The following is a 20311-nucleotide window of genomic DNA, read 5'->3' as shown; positions in this document are numbered from 1 at the left end:
AGATCCGGGGATTGGGCTGGCCACTCCGTAACATCAATCTTGTTGGTCTGGAACCAAGATGTTGCACGTTTACTGGTGTTTTTGGGGTCGTTGTCTTGTTGGAACACCCATTTCAAGGGCATTTCCTCTTCAGCATAAGGCAGCATGACCTCTTCAAGTATTCTGATGTATTCACACTGATCCATGATCCCTGGTATGCGATAAATAGGCCCAACACCGTAGTATGAGAAACATCCCCATATCATGATGCTCACGCAACCATGCTTCATTGTCTTCACAGTGTACTGTGGCTTGAATTCAATGTTTGGGTGTCGTCTGATAAACTGTCTCCGGCCGCTAGACCCAAAAATAACAATCTTTCTTTCATCAGTCCACAAAATGTTGCACCATTTCTCTTTAGGCCAGTCAAGGTGCTCTTTGGCAAATTGTAACCTCTTCAGCACATGTCTTTTTTCAACAGTGGGACTTTGCGGGGGCTTCTTGCAGATAGCTTGGCTTCACATAGGCGTCTTCTAATTGTAACAGTACTCACAGGTAACTTTACACCTTCTTTCATCTTCCTGGAGCTGATTATTGGCTGAGTCCTTGCCATTTTGGCTATTCTTCTATCCATTCAAATGGTAGTTTTTCACTTTCTTCCACGTTTTTCAGAATTTGGTTGCCATTTTAAAGCATTTGCGATCATTTTGCCTGAGCAGCCTATCATTTTCTGCACTTCTTTATATGTTTTCCCCTCTCCAATCAACTTTTTAATCAAGGTACGCTGTTCTTCTGAACAATGTCTGGAACAACCCATTTTCCTCAGAATTTCAGAGAGAAATGCACTGTAACCAGCATGTACAACATTTGCTGCCTTCCTTCCTTAAATAAGGGCAATAATTGCCACCTGTTTTTCAAAGAATGAATGACCTCACTAATAGAACTCCACACTGCTATTATTTTGAACATACCCTTTCAATTAGTGATTCAATTACACAGAATCAGCAGCATGCATGTCATGACTGTTGGGTCTGTTGGATTTCTATTACTCTACTACACCTGCTAGTAAATTATTTGCCATGTAGAAATATAATTTCTTCCAAAAACAGTGATTGATCAGGTTAGTGATGTCTGACTGTTATTATTTTGAACACAACTGTATATAGTGTGTTTACGGTATATTTTGTGTGTGTCATAAACCCCCCATTGCTTTTTTTCTACATTTGACTTCTCTGAGCAGTCATTCAGCAAGGATGCTGATTGAACTTTGAAACAAAGAGGGAAAACATAACCTTCTTTATTTGAAATCTATCACCACATGCAATGAAAAGGAAAAAAAATTAAAATGTACTTAGAGGTTTTATTAAATCTAAAATAAAAGTTTATTTAAAAAAAAAAAGAAAAAAAAAGCACTGGTATAAAATTTGTAATTAAAGCACATAGCAAATTAAAGACCAGCAAGAATAACCTTATGACAATTTCCTTTTACTATCTTGTAGCTCGTAGGAATTTTTTCATAGCTTCCATGATTAAAATAGATGTCTTAAAGACATAAGCATGCGCCTGCCTTTTGTTCCTCAGGAATTCCAAGTTTTCTTTTGCGACAATAATCTATAGTGTTGTTTATGCTTTCGAATGAAATTTTCAGAGATCACTTAAAAACTATAGCTTGTTTTATATTTCAATGAGGTTTGCAAGCTTAACTAAACCTACATCACAAAAGCCTTTTGTGGTTCATGTTATATTAATATTGCGGCGTGATTATCAAAAACCATTACTCTTGGTTATCTTGTGCAGGCTGAGTCAAGGAACCATAAGTCAGACTGACTGTCCACACACAGTATGCTCTGTGTTTATGATAAGGCAAGTCTAAACATTAAACTGCATTTGTAAAATTATTGCCCTTTGAAGATCAGATTGCTCAGCTAGTGCAAATTAGATGTTACTTCATGGTAGCTTTTCTCCATATAAAGGAATTAAATGCATAAATAATGTCAATATACTCCATTGTGCGAGTTTGATTTCACACAAGTGATTTTAATCCCTCCCCCCTCCCAGTCAGACAGATCAGTGTATATATTTATCACTGCCCTCGGAACATAACCATCCAGCTATTCCTGTTTTTTTAATGCTTTTCTCTTATTTTATTTTTTATTTATATTTGTTTAAGTGATTTGGCTCCAGGTTGATGTGTTATTAAAAGAAAATATATGCCTTTCTTCTTTGTTGAAGATGAGTTTTAATATTTAACGTGTTTTTGAAAAGATTGCATTTAAAAAAGCGATGCGGAAAATGACTCAATTTTACAAACAATGAAGACAACGCAATTTAGTGCAAACCATTTTACTCTATTCTTTGTCAGGGGTCCAAATGGCTATAAGCACCTGTAAACCCCAAATAATAATTGTATTATTCTGCCATAAAGGATAGAATTGTGTTGCCTTTTGCCACCTTTCTACTCTAGGAGGTACTTCTATAGCGCTGTCAATTTATGAAGATCTTTACGTATACAGTGGGGCAAAAAAGTATATAGTCAGCCACCAATTGTGCAAGTTCTCCCACTTAAAAAGATGAGAGAGGCCTGTAATTGGCATCATAGGTAGACCTCAACTATGAGAGACAAAATGAGAAAAAAAATCCAGACAATCACATTGGCTGATTTAGTTGAGGTCTACCTATGATGCCAATTACAGGCCTCTCTCTTCTTTTTAAGTGGGAGAACTTGCACAATTGGTGGCTGACTAAATACTTTTTTGCCCCACTGTATATTGTACATTCAAACCAGTCCCTGCCCTCAGGGAGCTTACAATCGAAGGTACCTAATTCACATTCATGCATACACATACTAGAGCAAATTTAGACAAGAGCCAATTTACCTACCAGAGTGTGGTAGGAAACCAGAGTACCCAGAGGAAATCCATGCAGGCAAAGGGAGAACATGCAACTCTGTGCAGGTAGTGCTGTGGTTGGGATTCAAACCGAATACCCTAATGCCGCTAGGCCACTGTGCAGCCCATGGCTTGCATGCATCAATTTAGATTTCATATGAGTGTGCATATTTGTGTGGCCTTCGGACAACCAAGACATCATTCATAACTTACATTGATTCTTTACGTCTAATTGCTCTCTCATTAAAGAATAGTACTAAGCACTGCTTATATTTAAATTGTCCATATAACATTTGCATTTTTAAAGTATATTACAGCCTTTCTTACATTTTGTAACATGAAGGAACCCTTATGCTATGTCAGGTGTCTGTGATGTAAAAAAATGAGACAAACATAAATTATTTCAGAACTTTTTCCACCTTTAATGTGACCTATAAAATGTAGAACTCAATTGAAAAACAAACTGAAACCTTTTAGGGGGGGGAGTAAACATAAAAAAACTAAAATAATGTGGTTGCATAAGTATGCACACCGTCTTATTACTGAGGATGTAGCTGTGTTCAGAATTAAGCAATCACATTCAAAATCATGTTAAATAGGAATCAGTACACACCTGCCATCATTTAAAGTGCCTCTGATTAACCCCAAATAAAGTTCAGCTGTTCTAGTAGGTCTTTCCTGACATTTTCTTAGTCGCATCCTACAGCAAAAGCCATGGTCCGCAGAGAGCTTCCAAAGCGTCAGAGGGATCTCATTGTTAAAAGATATCAGTCAGGAGAAGGGTACAAAAGAATTTCCAATGCATTAGATAGAAATACCATGGAACACAGTGAAGACAGTCATCATGAAGAGGAGAAAATATAGCTCAACAGTGACATTACCAAGAACTGGACGTCCCTCCAAAACTGATGAAAAGACGAAAACTGGTCTGGGAGGCTGCCAAGATGCCTACAGCAACATTAAAGGAGCTGCAGGAATATCTGGCAAGTACTGGCTGTGTGATACATGTGACAACAATCTCCCATATTCTAAAGAACACCATACCCACAGTGACGCATGGTGGTGGCAGCATCATGCTTTGGGGCTGTTTTTCTTCAACTGGAACTGGGGACTTAGTCAAGGTAGAGGGAATTATGAACAGTTCCAAATAACAGTCAATATTGACACAAAACCTTCAGGCTTCTGCTAGAAAGCTGAACATGAAGAGGAACTTCATCTTTCAGCATGACAACAACCCAAACCATACATCCAAATCAACAAAGGAATGGCTTCACCAGAAGAAGATTACAGTTTTGGAATAGTCCAGCCAGAGCCCAGACCTGAATCTGTTTGAAAATCTGTAGGGTGATCTGAAGAGGGCTGTGCACAGGCGATGCTCTCGCAATCTGACAGATTTGGAGTGTTCTTGCAAGGAAGAGTTAGCAAATATTGCCAAGTCAAGATGTGCCATGCTGATAGACTCATACCCACAAAGACTGAGTGCTGGAATAAAATCAAAAGGTGCTTCAACAAAGTATTAGTTTAAGGGTGTGCACACTTATGCAACCACATTATTTTAGTTTTTTATTTTTACTTCCCTCCACCTAAAAGATTTCAGTTTGTTGTTCAACTGAGTTGTACAGTTTATAGGTCACATTAAAGGTGGAAAAAGTTCTGAAATGATTTATCTTTGTCTCATTTTTTTTATATTACAGAAACCTGCCATTTTAATAGGGGAGTGTAAACTTTTTATATCCACTGTAAATTAAGCTGCATTTGGAAGACTTTTCTTCTTTGGACTCACACAATGCAAAGTAATCATGTGATTCTTGCATACCTATTAGCAATGTTTATTTGTATACAGTTTAGCAGAATTTAGGAAAAGAAGGACAGTGCTGAATACCGGGTCAACTTTTCATTCCTATCTGCAACTAAATATGCATTGTATTTAACTGCAGGTAGCGGAGGTGCTTTTAGCAGTAGAAAATGCCACACTTCCTCTTTTCTTCCTGATATGTTGGTATTTATTCTCATGTTTGTTCTTATTTATCCTCCTGCTGGCATTCATGTTGTATGTGGTCTAACAATAGTTAGTAAGCTGTCAAAGGTGGACATTGACATTCTGGTAAAGTTGTAAATATTTATCATTCTAGATTCTTATTTCATCATACATCAGGATAAATTATCCCCTAATTAGAAGCTAGGAGTTTAGGGGATGTACCGATTTTCATTTCAATTGCCCCCCTCTCTCTCTCTCTCTCTGCCTCAGTTTTCATCTCCTCTCAATCAAGCACACATCAGCTTTTTCTGTACTCCATTTCAATTGCACACCTCAACCTCCTTGCTCAGAAAACTACCTACAAAGAGGAAGATCCGGTGCCTGGGGTATAACCCCCCACCCAAATAAAACGTATTGGGGGGGTAAGGTTTAAAATGCTGGCACACCTAGACACTCGTAATCACATTTATGAACAGCAACTACCTGCAGGATATTTCAACTTTTTAAAATGCAAAATATTGGTGTTTAGCTGCTGTCAGATACAAGCATCCATGTGAATGTAGCCCTAAAATAACTTTGGTCTTAGAGAACTCCTGTTACTAATTACTAGATCTATAGCTTATGCTACATTAGTGTGAATAGTAAGTTTGAGATAAAAGAATGAACAAATGAAAAAGGAGTGTGAATTTGGTGCATTTTACACCCAGGGCTGCTCTATGTAATTGTTTTTCTGTTATAATATTGAAATAAAACTAATACTATTCAGAAAAAAATGCAGACAGTGAAACTTGTAGCATTCACATACATTGGTGGTGAGTGGATCAATGCCTGCTCATGTTGATGTTCTCTGGATAAAATTCCCCAGTACATTGGTGGTCAATGAGGTGGCCCTTTACATTGGTGATCAGTGGAGAAGAGTCCTTTTACATTGGTGTTCATTAGAGTCAGAGTGAAATTAGGACCCCATTACAGCGATCAGTGCTTCACACATTTTGGGAAGTGAGGAAAATGACCCACGTTGCAAAGAAATATAAAGATCAGTGGTGTCGGTGGTTACTTATCTGAGAGTCAGAAACTGTTCATTTTTTAAAGAACCCCAATAACCTCTGGAGGAACCTTGGGGTTCCATTAAACCCTAATTGGAAATGGCTTTTATAAAAGAAATTGACTATTTTCATGTGATTAACATTTTCATGTACTGCATGATGGAGATTTATTTCTCAATTCTTTGTTAATAAAAAATAAATAAAAATTTGAGAAAAAAGACTTGGTTTTGGGATTTACATGCTGCTAGATACAGGATAATCACATCATGAACATAACCATGCCACAGTTAAGGGGGTCTACATAAGCAGGAAGAAATGTTTCTTTGCAATAGGAGCTTACCTATATAAATCTTGTGTAAGATGTGTCATAACACTACAAGTTAGATCAGAGTAGATCACAACCTTTTTAATCTTAGACCCTTGATTTCCAAGGGTTAATTTCATTATCATTAGTTATTTCAATATGAAAAGTAGTCACTAGCTGAATATGAACCTTATTGTGGGAAACATGAACGAACATTAAAACATAGAGAAGGCATGAAAATATATTGTATCATCATTAATATCATTGGTCGTTTTACAAAGCCCACTGAAATGTGTGGGAAGCCCAAGTACATGTTATACATCTCTGTGAAAACATCTATTGTTTTTAGGTTCCTCTTGCTGCTTTTTGCCCCCGATGTGCACAAAACCATGCGGCATGTTTTTGGAGACCTGAGGTATATAAAATTAGATGAAAACCTGCATCATTTGGTTCACTACAAACTTTATCTCTCCTTTGGCTATTAGATACTTCAGTGTTTATACCTGAATAAATAAAATTTGTCATATACTAAAGATGATGGGGCTGCCAGCATCTTGTCATCTACCCAAAAAGCAGCCATGATTCATATGGTATATACAGTCCAATGGGAGCATCAAGCAAACATCCATAAGTCTAAAGTTTTTATTAATAAAAATGGTTCATGGCAGAAAAAAATCCAGTGTATTTCAGGGTCCAAACAGACAAACGTTTTTGCTGTGCTTTGTCAACACTGGCATATTCTGCCTTCTGAAACTGTCCCAAGTAGAATATCCAACTACGCATTTGTTGGGTATCCACTTATGAGTCCATTAAGGCATGGTCAAAATACCTGAGCCTTGATGAAGAGGAGTCTGTTTGGACCTTAAAATGCATTGGATTTTTCTGCCTACTCTATCAATAAAACTTAGGACTCTAGGATATTTGTTTGGTGCTCTCATTTGACGGTATATAGATGTGGATTCTAAGCTCTGGGTTTCCACCATTTCTAAGGGATGTCCCTATTTTTGTGGAGTGCTGCTGAACTGAAGCTTGTGTTCCCTGTGATAATTCAATTGACCCATTGAAAATCTGTAATCTTGTTTTTACTTGTACAGTATTTGAATGATTCATATATTGACAACTAACTATTCTATTTGTCTGGTTTGCCGAATATAACACTTGCATATCATGGGTTTAGACAAATTTCCGCATGTCTAAAATTATTGAAATCTATTCACTCATGTTTACTTCAGTTGTGTATGCTGCACTGGAGTAGGATTACAGATTACCCTTTCATTTTTTGAACAAATCTCAATTGTTGGTGGGGATTATTTACAGTGATTCAGGAAGCTAAAGGTTTAGCTATGTTTGCTGTGTATTGCTGTCATTTCAAGGCTGATTCATCATATTGAGTTCCCTGTCTAAGCAAGTTCAGCTAAGCTACAACTCATTCCTCTACTGACAAGCAGAGATTTTTGACTAGGTGTAGGGTCATGAGAGGACAGAACAGATGAAATACCTGAATCAGCTGTTAGAGGTTTTTGACTGCCCAGAAAGCATGTCAGCTGTCTCTGGGGCAAAAGTTCAACATAGTATCAATGCTAGGGCAAGTGGAGGACTGCTGCCTGGACAACTGTTTTGGATATTAGACATCATAATGTATTAGTACTACTGACAGCTTCATGGTTTTTAATGTTACATATACTGTTTCAATTAAAAAAAAAATAAAACATTTTTATATTATAATACAAAGAATGTGATGCTACAAGCCCTTCTAACTAATGTTTGAGATGCCAAGACCACACTTTCTGGATTTTGGTTAGAGGCTGTTTTTGTTGAAAGGTTCAGAAATTCTACCCCTGCCTCCTTCACAAACCCAGGTGGTTATTATTTATTGTGCCGTTCTCATAGCTTTTGTGACTAAAGCCCACCAGGCTTTTTTGGGGAATTGAGCGTTTTAATAGACACTGGAGAGGGAGCCACAAAATTCGATCACTTAGCCAGGCCGAATCAAAGTGGATATACAATATGCAGACGTTGACTCCAAGAGGACTCAATGTCGAATTCGATTTTAATTGTTTCATCAGTGATTTTTAGTTTTAATCTTCCACCTGATAAATAATACTTTTATAAAATATATAAATGTTATATTTATTATTATTAATATTTTTAATTATTTATAAATCACGTGGTACATGAATTATATGTGAACATATGGTATGGGTGTCTCTGTAGGAGATTTATTTATATTTTAAAATTTATATTTTATTGTGTGTTACAATATTCTTATATATATATGGTGTGTGTATATATATATATATATATATATATATATATATATATATATTAATTTTTTCTGTAAATTATTGGGTTATCCATTTTTATCCCCTCAGGGTTTAGTGTTTACTATTTTAATATTTATTAATTTATAATTTTTTATGGAATTAATAAAGATATAATTCATAAATAAACTGTTAATTATGTTATTTTAAAGGTATTCTCTATTAAAATATAACCAATATAGATGTATTTATATTTATCTAATGTTATTATTCATATTGATAGTTACCCCCATATATAGCTTGCTATCATTTGCGATAGTATACAGTAGGTTTCAATTTACTAGAGTGTGTTTAGATATACCTTAGGATTAGTGCTCAGGAAACTTAGGGAAAATGGCCGTGGCATAGTGAGTGAGACTACAATAGTATGGCCGCAATGTGTCCGCCCTATGGGGATGATTGACAATTGGCTGCCCTATAAATAGAACAGGTCACCAATGGTGCTATCCTGAGGAAGTCACGTGACAGAATCGTGACGTAACGCGTAGAGCGCAGTGACGCACTTCCGGTCGATGCCATCTTGCTACACTCATTTCCCTGCAATACACCCATAGCATATGGGAAAACTGCTGATGTGAATCTATTTTACTGTGAGTGTTCACTTGGCGATCCTTTTTGGCATATACTTAATAAATAGAGTTGCACTATGGAGGTCTCTTCTGCTTACTTTTCTATGGTCCTGGTATAATATATATACCAATGAGTTGTACTGCGGTGACCACCATTTGAAATGAGAGCCAGAGCTGAGGTTAAGTGGAGCCATTGGAGCCAGGTTCATGTGATTCCGCATGGTGTGGAGTGGTTTGCTGTGTAAAGCGTTGAGGCCCTTAGGGGTCCTGGTAAGGAGGCAATCTGGCCATTTATGGATATTGATCCACCTGAGTGTTGCACATGCACAGCAAGTTTTTGGAGTGAAAACTGAAGCACAATCTGCAATTCCTGCATGGAGTTTTTGCACATATATAATTTTGTACATGTTTTTTGGACATTATTATTGCAAAATATTTATTTATATATAATTGGTTTATAAAAACAGCACTAGTCACTTTTAGTTAGTTTAGTTGATTGATATTCACTTTATCACCTAATTGTCCCTATTTGGGATTGAGGGAGGTATTGTTACACTTTATTTAGGTCCAACAATTGGGACCAGTTTTTTTGCACAGTATCACTGGATGTGTTATTATCTTTATTTACCAGTTTTTGGGTAGTTACAGCACTAGTCACTTGTAATGATTTATTACATGACTTTGTATCCCAATTTGGGATTATATGTGTGTGTATTTGCACTTTATAAGGGTCCTTATTTAGACCAGTTTGTTTGCACAATATCACTTGCACTGTCACGCATTTAGCACTTTGTAGCATTTATTTATATTACATATTGTATTTATTTATAGCGCTGCACCATCATTATTTACTTCTCAGGTAATCTCTTTATTTGGAGATGTATTTAGGAAACAACACAGTTGCTTTAAATTATCCTTAATTTCCATCAACCGTTATATTGCACTTTACCGATTGTTAGATAGGTTGACTGCATCAGTTTTCTTTTTATAGTCTTGTTTCTCTTTTTTTGCTTTCACCTGTTGATACTGCCTGTAAGCCTGTTATTTTCAAACTTCCTTTAACAGGGCAAGCTGTGCAGCAAAAGTGGCAGTCAGAGTGCTGAAAGAAACTATTTAACATTGACAGAGGTGCTTACAATGGTCTAATTTTAGTAATTTATCTCACAAGAAAAACCTGTTGTAATGGCTTATAAAGTCTTAACTGGAGTTCGGTTTGTGTATCTAAATTTGCTAGTCCATTCAACACTACCGTCTTCCCAGATTGACAATGCTGCTGTCCAAAGGTGCCCCTGTGCTCCTTCTTCCAGAGTGGGGGCACTGTAATACAGGAGGTGTGTTACTGGCCAGATCACCAGGTGAAAACAGAGGGAAAGAGTCTAAAACAAGAGAGTTCATGCAGTCACCATGTTTTAAAGTGGTAACATAATACATTTTTGTTTTTGGGTTTAATACCACTTAAAACTGTCACCCTTACCAGTCGCACACAAGCAGCAGAGAGTGTCAGTCCTTTGTAAGATTAAAGTTGCAATTGGTTGGTGCTGGTGCCTGAATAGCCAGTTACCAAGCACCAGCACTGTCATCTGGATGTCAGTTACATTCTTCCCCATTCCTGAAAGTACTATCTCTTCACTTCTAACAACCAAACAGAGCAGCAAGAGAGCAGAGGGCAGGCCATTGTGTGATGTTGGTGATGGCAGCAGCCATTCTGTGCTGCAGATATTTTGTGTGTCACACAGTGTAAATAAACTATGGAAATGATTAATACTGTACTTCATGAAAGTTTTAATCTGGCCTGCACTGGAATTTAAAACAGAGTTTGATGTAATATGTCAATTTGTTATCCAAGTCATTATTTACATTATTTGTCTGTACACTGCCAACCTTGCTTTGTATTGCTTTATCTCCAAAACATGCCCCTTATTAACCACTTGCCCTCCAGAGGATTTACCCCCCTTCCAGACCAGGTTATTTTTTGTGTTACGGCACTGTGTTATTTTAACTCCAATAGTTCAGTCATGCACCTCTGCACCCAAATGAAATTTACAAACTTTTTTTCCCACAAATTGAGCTTTCTTTCAGTGGTATTTGATCGCCTGTGTGTTTTTTTATTTTTTGCGCTATAAAAAAAAAAGGCCAACAATTTTGAGAAAAAAAATATATTTTTTTGACTTTTTGCTATTAAACATGTCCAGTAAAAAATGTAAAAATCTAATTTTATCATAAATTTAGGCCACAGTGTATTTTGCTACATGTCTTTGCTAAAAAAAAATCCCAATACATGTAAATTAATTGGTTTATGTGAAAGTTATAGCATTTACAAATGGCAGTATATATACTGGGTTTTTTTTTTTTTTTTACTAGCAATGGCGGCGATCAGCAACTTATAGTGGGTCTGTAGTGAATTGACTTCGTGTCACTGACATCCCCAGTGACACCAATACAGTGATCAGTGCTAATAAAAAGCACTGACACTGTACTAATGGAACTGGGCAGGAAGGGGTTAACATCTGGGTCGATCAAAGGATTAACTGTATGCTGGGTGTGTTTTACTGTGGGCTGTGTCTGTGTGCTTCACTGTAAGCACACTGTTTTGCAGTGCAAAGCAGTGTACACGAGTTGACAGGGAGGAGAACTGTTTTGTTTACTAACAGTTCTGCCCCCCATCGGAGATCCTCAGCAATCACTGGCCGCCGGCGAGTAATCATCAGCCACTGTGATTGACAGCCGTGGCCGTGAATGGCGGTGCGGGTAGGGCGCGCACGTGCGCGCCTCGAGTGTACCCCCTACCCAGAAATATATATACGTGATTTTGCGCACCTCTACACAGACTAACCCCTTTCAGTCTATTATGAATGCTGCTGCCAGACTTATCCACTTTACTAGTGTTTGCTACCCCACTCAGCCAATCCCTCTACTGGCTTCCAACTTGCCAACAAATAACATTCAAAATACTAATAATATACAAGTCCATTTAAAACTCTGCCACCAATTGGTCCCAATAAATCATCCAAATCTGAGCCTCTGCTCCTCCCAAGACCTCCTGCTCTCTTGTTTCCTCGTCTCCTCTTCCCATACTCCTCTCCATTACTTCTGCAGAACCTTTCCCATCCTCTGGAACTCTTTCCCAATCTGATCAGCCATCTCCTATGCTGTTCATCGTTTAGGGGATCCCTGAAAACACATCTCTTCAGGGAAGCCTATCTTGCCTCCACCTAGCAAACTGAATTTTTTTATTTCTCCTATCAACTCATCCGTCACATTTATTACCTTTGGTTCTACTTTCCCCTCCCTATTTGAATGTAAGCTCTCATGAGCAGGGCCCTCCTAAACTTGTATTGAATTGTATTGTAACTGTAATGTCTCCCTTTATAATCTAAAGAGCTGTGCAAACTATTGGCGCTATATAAATTATATGTAACAATGTATGTGGAACGTGTGGTCACTCTTTCTACTGTATATGCCTCTGTTCAATATACCGTACATTAAATATACCTATATCATTATGGGAAACTTCTTATGTAAGGTGTGAAAGTTACACAATACAACTAATGACTTAATTCGAGGAGAACAATAATTTCAAACAAGTTGCAACCACCTGCCCCTACCTACCTACGGAATCCAATAAATACCTATTACTAACTTCCATTCAGCCAGTGGACTTCCAAGCCAGAGATTCTTCTTTAATGAGCTGGTGGTTTACAGTTTACTGTTTACATTTCTTTTTTTCTCTATAAGTCCTAAAGGAGAAGAAACTCTTCCCTTAAGACCTAAAGAGAAGAGTTACACATGAACAGTACAGTAGACATGTGCAATTTGTTTTGTTATGAATCAAAATTCAGACACAATTTTCATTATTCGGAGATTTGAATGTATCCTAATTTCCAAATCACAATGGTAACAAATTTCAATGAATCCATAATAAATTATAACAAAACTTATTATCAGAATTCAAATCTGAAAATTTATTTGAAATGGAAACATATATTGCAATAAATACATTAAGATATAAAAGTGAAATAAAATGATGATTTCTACTTATGCTGCTACATTAAATAGAAAATAAAAGAATAGAATAAAACAATAGAATATAAAATAATAGAATAGATGAGAATAGAAAAGAATAGAAAAAATAGAACAGAACAAATACAGCCGTCTTCTGAAATTCTAATTTCAAATTTGAATTTCAAATCGATTTGAAAATAACAAATATACAAAACGAATCTGAATATACAAACAAATCCTAACAACAAATTATTCTAACACAAGGAGTATGAAGAAACAAAATTATTAACTTAACTAAAGAATCTGAAAAGAAATAAATGTTTCCATCATGCACATCTCTGAAATACAGCATAGCCTTTTAGCTCACGTGAGGCATCTGCAGTGCAGTTGTATTTCGCAGCTGATGCAGGAGGTCATGGGCTGATCAGTGGTCAGTATGAGGGGCTAGAAGGGTATATACAGTGAGGAAAAGAAGTATTTGAACACCCTGCGATTTTGCAAGTTCTCCCACTTAGAAATCGTGAATGGGTCTGAAATTCACATTGTTGGTGCATTCCCACTCTGAGAGACAGAATTTAAAAAAAAATTCAGGAAATCACATTGTATGATTTTTAAAGAATTTATTTGGCTTGCACTGCTGAACATAAGTATTTGAACACCTAAGAAACAACAATAATTCTGGCTCTCAAAGACCTGTTACTGTGCCTTTAAAAAGTCCACCTCTACTCCACTCATTAATCTAACTTAGTAGCACCTGTATGAGCTCTTTAAAGACACCTGTCCACCCCACAGTCAGTCAGATGCCAACTACTACCATGGGCAAGACCAAAGAGCTGTCAAAAGACACCAAAGACAAAATTGTGGACCTCCACAAGGCTGGAAAGGGCTACGGGGCAATTGCCAAGCAGCTTGGTGAAAATAGATCAACTATTGGAGCAATTGTTAGAAAATGGAAGAGGCTAAAGACGACTGTCAGTCTCCCTCTGACTGGGGCTCCATGCAAGATCTCACCTCCATGATTTCTAAGTGGGAGAACTTGCAAAATCGCAGGGTGTTCAAATACTTCTGTTCCTCACTGTATAGGATGCTAAGAGTCAGCATTATATGTGAAAGTAGTCAAAGAAAAAATTTCACAAACCATTTTATGGGTTGTGACTTGGAAAATAATCTTTGGTCTGTGCAGACCCTTAACTTTAATAATAACAAGCTATATTTATGTTAGAGCAATATGTTACCTTTAATCTGACAGAATTGTAGCAGAACAGAGAACCACATGATCAGTTTTGAGATCTAAGCTATCTGTGTCTAAAACCTTAATTAGAAAAATTGCAATAAATTAGTAATGGTGGGGGGAAGGAGGGAGCCATCGAGTTACTGGAAATCAAATCTCAACACACATCTTTTATCTGATCAAAGCAACGCACAACTGATGAAGTTAAAATCTTGTTTAAAACTCACAATTAGTATAATTGGCACATTCATCATAAATCTTGATCTTACATTCCAGTGTTAATTCATCTAGAAGAGAGTTGGGGTTTTTTTTGCTTTTGTAACCCTGAAGAGAGAAAACTAAAATGGGAATAGTTGGAAAGGCAGAAATTAAAAAAGCTAATTATTATTGTATATAACTAATTGTGGCATTTCAATCATAGAAATATCACCAGAAGCAGTTGAAAAAGAAGGATTTTGGGGGGGAAGAGGCTTTTAGAAGCTGTCTTGGGTAACCAAAAATACATAAAATGTTCTGCTTTATAGGATTCTAGCCAAAAATTTGTTTGTTTTTTGTATTAGCCTTAATATTTTTCCTTTAAATGTCTATAGTTCAGTTTTAAAAGACACAAATTAATGCAGCTCTGTGATCATTAATACATCATTAAATTGATTTATTTTTTAATGCAAGTAATGTAAGTACTTAAGTTATGAACCTGGTATAAGCTTCTTGCAGTTGCTGTACTGCAAAGATAGAATTGTAGAGGAAGAAGCAGCACCAGAAGCCAATCAGTTCATGTGTCAATAAGGTGTATGCTGATAGGAAGAGAAAGCGGAGTGATGACCTCTTTCCTGTGCTGCTTCTGTTTTCATTGTCCAGTCACAGGCTTTGTCATCTCTGGATTGAAGCGGAATATTGAAGCAAAAGCTAGTGTGTTATCTTTTGTTAGGCTATTCATTGTTATCTTTTGGCATTTGGCTGGAGTTCTGCTTTAAAGTAGATTAAGACTTTAACTGAAAATACATTTAGTTTAATAAAGCACAGTGCTTGATAACAATTAGCAATTTTTTAAATATAATGCTTGTTTTCAACTCTTTTTTTTTAATGCTTTGTTGCATTTTAGTGCTGCAGTTCTCCTGAAGCTAATTTAGAGATATATCTTGCTTCAACTATAGCAAAATGACATTTCTCATGGTGGATCTTCTGATGAACAGTGGCCATGCCTATGCAGTGAATGCTGTAATGGCCACTTCATCAGCAGTCCTAGTCATCTGGTGATGGGTGTTTAAAGGTGTTGGCAGATTTCTTTTCACGTGTTTTTATAGGTCATTTCTTCCCTTTAAACAATGTGTTCTTGGCTTACAGTGCAGCCAGCAACCTATTTAGAGGTGACATCTTGACTCTTGAAAAAATTGGGTTATTCAGCTTTATCTCCATTTCATAAGACCAATGGCAATTATCTCTGCTTTCCCAATATCCATCGGTTTTGTAACACTTTCTAAACAAAGGGCCAGTTTACTGTCCTTTGGACAGTAAAGAGGGTGGACAGACCCACCCACTTACTTTGCTTCTATTGATTGACAGTCTTGGAGAATCCTGGTCTGACCTGTCCCACCATTGACTGACTCAACAACAATCCTGCCTAAAGAGAATTTCCATTCCCACTGCATGATGGGAATTGTAGTGTTTTCAAGGGGTGCTGCAAAGTTAGTGGAAATGATGATGCTGCTTGCATGAATGAAATGGATCATGTCACCAATAAAAAATAAAATAAAAATAAAATAATAAAAATATGGCACTCTTCTGAAAAACAAAGGAGTTAAAAAAAACAAAAACAAAAAAAACACAAGCATGTAATGTCTTGCGTAGCAGGAAGTTATTGTTCAATTTCATTTCAGAATCAAGGTTTAAACATTTAAAAAAAATATTTTTATGAGGGTATAAAGCTGTCTACACATTGAGATAGTGTTTGTGCTAAATTCTGAGTTATTGAAACGCTCATTCCACCTGTACACAAATACATGATCAACTTCAGTGCGTGCAAGTTCAGAGAACATGAGGGCCCAAGGCACTAGTTCTTCTAAATAAACCAAATAGATGTTAAAATGGTTTTCCATTGCTGCAGTAAAATAGAAAACCCCTCCACTCCCAATCTAATGAGCAACATCAGGGTTTGTGTGACTCAAGACCCCATTTATAAGCTCTTCTCAAGGCCTACAAAAACAAATCCGCTTCAAGGTTGCTGAAGCCTATAGTTGTAGTGCAACATTTGATGTTTGCCAGCTCATCATAACTTCATAAACCTGCTGAGGTCCCATTAGGCTTGAGCTGCATTATACAGAGTAAAGCTGCCAATACAATGTGAAATTTCTGTTATAGAATGAATCCACATTAGCTGGCTATTGTATTCTGACAGCAAGCACCCTCCGCTTTCAGAATGCTGAACAGTGGCTGCATCTGACAGGACCACCCGTTGCTCAAGTTTCAGCAGGTTCACTAGAAAATGGTCAAAATTTGCTCTGTGTCTGGCCAGCTTAAAACCTGCCATTTTAGTGCTAGAGAAAAATTGGAGCTGATAATTCAGGAGCAGAGAACCTCTATTTTTCATCGTATTGCTGGTGGCGAGAAAACTTTTTTAAAAAATACACTAGTCAATATTATTACTGGGATTGTCAGGAAGGATAATGTGTTTATTATATATATTGGTACCTTTTAGGTCTCATGTATAGGAGAGCTAAAAGGGAGCACCAATGGGTGCATGTGCGGCTTCCCAAGATGGTGGACATCTGAAGGCTGAGCTCCCTGATCCACCCTCCATGGCCCCTGTACCGCTTCCAACCACTGCCATTGCTCCAGGGGTAAGCAACCTCGATTCCCCACCATTACCCGAACGCTCCATAGTCAAAATAGGGCGACAGCCTCCTCCCTGCCGCCGCTGGATCCATGGCCCTCGTCCACGCTAGAGCTCTTTCTCACTGGACCTGCATCCCCAGCCTCGCTTTCCCAGAATGATCCAGTGGAACACATCAGCATCCTGATGGCTGAGAATCCATCACAGTCTACACCACCCTGTAGTCATTCCCTGGCACATCACACCACTTTAGCCCCTGCATTATTAGGTGAGAAATTGCAAGCTTTATTACACCAGCTCACCTGCAATAGCCCCCTGCAAGTTGGAAAGATTTACCAAGAATTGAGGGGCGAGATAGAACATCTGGGTAAGCGTACTGATACCTTGGAGACTAAGTTTGATTATCTGACCCAGTATGTTCAAGCTTTAGCAAAAAAAAACTCCATGCTCAAACCGTACTGTTTCAAAACTCCGACTCCAGCAGGAAGATTTGTAAAACAGGGAAAGACTCCAAAATTTGCTCTTTTGTTGTGTTCCAAAATCCGCCCCTATCTTCTGGGCTTATTTAACGCCCTTGCACAATCTGTGCCCCATCACCCCCCATCTTTAAACCCACAAGATTCCCTACTTTTGGGGCTTTCCTTTTCTTCTGGTCACTACAAAAGATGGCACTCAACACGTCCTGTGGGATCTCAGGGAGGGAGACGCCTTCATCCCTGAAGATGATTTTCCTCCTCCACCCTCTACTCCATGACCCCTCCAGCTCCAACCAAACTCTGGACCCCAGCAAAAGTAAGGTGAAGAAAACATCAGCTACCTCTCAAAATCCTCTCCTCATCAGACAGCCTACATGACTCTCTAATCCACCACCCTGGGCCTGGAGCTAGGCCAGCTTTTTTTTCACTTGCTGCCCTTTTGAAAAGTTCTATGATACCCCTCTTCCCATTGTTGTAGTTGGGGCCCCTCATTTCATGCCTGTGGTGCATATTGCTTGTTGAATTTTCATATGAAAAAGTTTTATATATCCTTCACTCCTTTGGAGAGTGGAGATGGATCCTCCCTCGTGTCACTGGCGGGAGTCTCCATGTTTCCCTCAATGTTCGGGGGCCATGGTCCTGGAAAGGCATTTGCCTCTCAGGCCTTCAACACGAAGAAACTTTTATTTTTTCTCTTTTTTTAGGCCTAGCTGGCCTTTTGTTGTTCCTCTACTAACTATCTTTATTGGACTCATATCCTTTTTGGATGTTTTTCAATTTTTGTTTTTCTTTGGTTTACAATTGCAGTTGTCTCTACAGTACACCACTGGAGCCTTATTCATTATTTTACGTCTATTATTGCTTAATCCTGTGTAGTTGTTATGACTTTAAGAATCCTTTCTTACAATGACAAAGGTCTAGACTTCATTAAGAAATGCTGGTTAGTGTTAAAAGAGCTTAAGAATTCTGGCAGAGATGTGGTCATTATATAGGAGATGCACTTTTGATCTGAGGGTTCTTTTAAATTTTCCTCTCAGTTTTTTCCTAACTCTTATGTATACTCTGATGCATCTGGTAAGGCTGGAGTGACAATTTTAATTAGACGCTCTTGCCCTATTCAGATCAAGTCGTCATTACTCAACCCCCATGATTGTTATGTGATCCTTTCCTGCAATTACATGTCCACTTCTTTTACACTCATAAATGTCTATGCTACCTCAGCGACATGGCAGTTCATTGAAAACTACTACCTTAGCGGCTGTCGGGACTTGCAGTTCATTAATTCATGGAAGTCCGTGAATGAATGATGCAACGGTGTGGGCAGAGCCCCGCACAGCCATGCTGTTTTCAAATGTTTGTTTGTTTTCAAACCTTTTAGTTACATTACAACAGACCTACCACTATAAATGGTGTTCTCAAACCCTTAAGTATTTAGGTACGCAGTCAAAGCTCACTTACTCATCCCTCTAGTCTGCTAACTATCCCCCCCTCTTCCAAACTATCCTTAACATGCTAAAGTTTCGGGACACCTATAACATTTTTTTTCTAGGAAGAATAAATGTTTTAAAGGTGACTATTATACCTAAATTACTCTATCTGTTTGAAACTTTGCTAGTATCAATACCCTTATCCCAACTCAAATCTCTACAGCTCTGGTTCCTCAATTTCATTTGGCATAATAAAGGGCATTGGATAGCCAAAACTGTGGTATTTTCTCCTAAAGCTCAGGTGGATTAGGAGCTCCTGATCTAATTAAATATTATTATGCCACTCACCTTCGCTCTGTGACCTCCTGGTCCAGCCAGTATGCTCCGAATAGATGGCTGGAAATTGAGATGGGATCCCTCTACCCAGCTCACCCCTCTTCTTTGATATGGTCTCCCTCTACCTATACTGATATTGCATTAGGACGGTTATGTCTGGCTCCGATGCATACAATATTAATTATGTATATAGATATTGCGTTTATGTTCTGTAAAGTTTACTCCTCACCATGCCCTCCACTGTCTAATGCCCTTTTTAACCCTCTCATACCAGACAGTTTATCCCATGCCACCATGGTTCCCTGGGCTAGTGCCTCTCTTTCAGCTCCGCCATTTGTGAACATTGTTACCAGGAAATTACACCATTATGGGGACATATGGACTAAATATCCAGTCCTGAAACACATGTTCTACTCGTACTTCCAGATTAAACATTACCTTTATTCTCTATCCCTGTCCCTTATCCTACCTAAACCTACTGCATTTGAGCATTTGTATGCACAGAGAACATATCAACTGCTCTTTCTGAAGATCTCCACACTTATATGTGTAAATGGTCCCAAGTTCTCCAACGTCCCATCACTCTTAAATGCTGGGACAAAATCTGGCCCTCTACTTCCAAATGTTCCCGCTGCATGGTGCAGAGAGAAACGACTTTTAAGATTTTAATGTTTTCGTATAAAACATCTTAAATACTGCACCGTCAGGACTCTACACTCTCACCCTTGTGTTGGCATTGCCCTACTTCACAAGGTTCTCATTACCACATTTTTTGGCAGTGCCCATTAATTATACCTTTCTGGCAATTTGTAATGTCTCTTCTTCATCGCTTAGTTAGATTGTCCTTCCCACTCAATCCCCTTCCCAGGTCTTAAAAAACCCATCCAACTTTTTTTCTTTGTATTGTTAGCAGCAAGATGGTCT

This window comes from Staurois parvus, unplaced genomic scaffold (genome assembly GCF_062004578.1).
Source record: "Staurois parvus isolate SC_StPar_1 unplaced genomic scaffold, SC_StPar_1.0 ptg000066l, whole genome shotgun sequence".
NCBI lineage: Eukaryota > Metazoa > Chordata > Amphibia > Anura > Ranidae > Staurois > Staurois parvus.
This window is presented reverse-complemented; position numbering follows the sequence as displayed.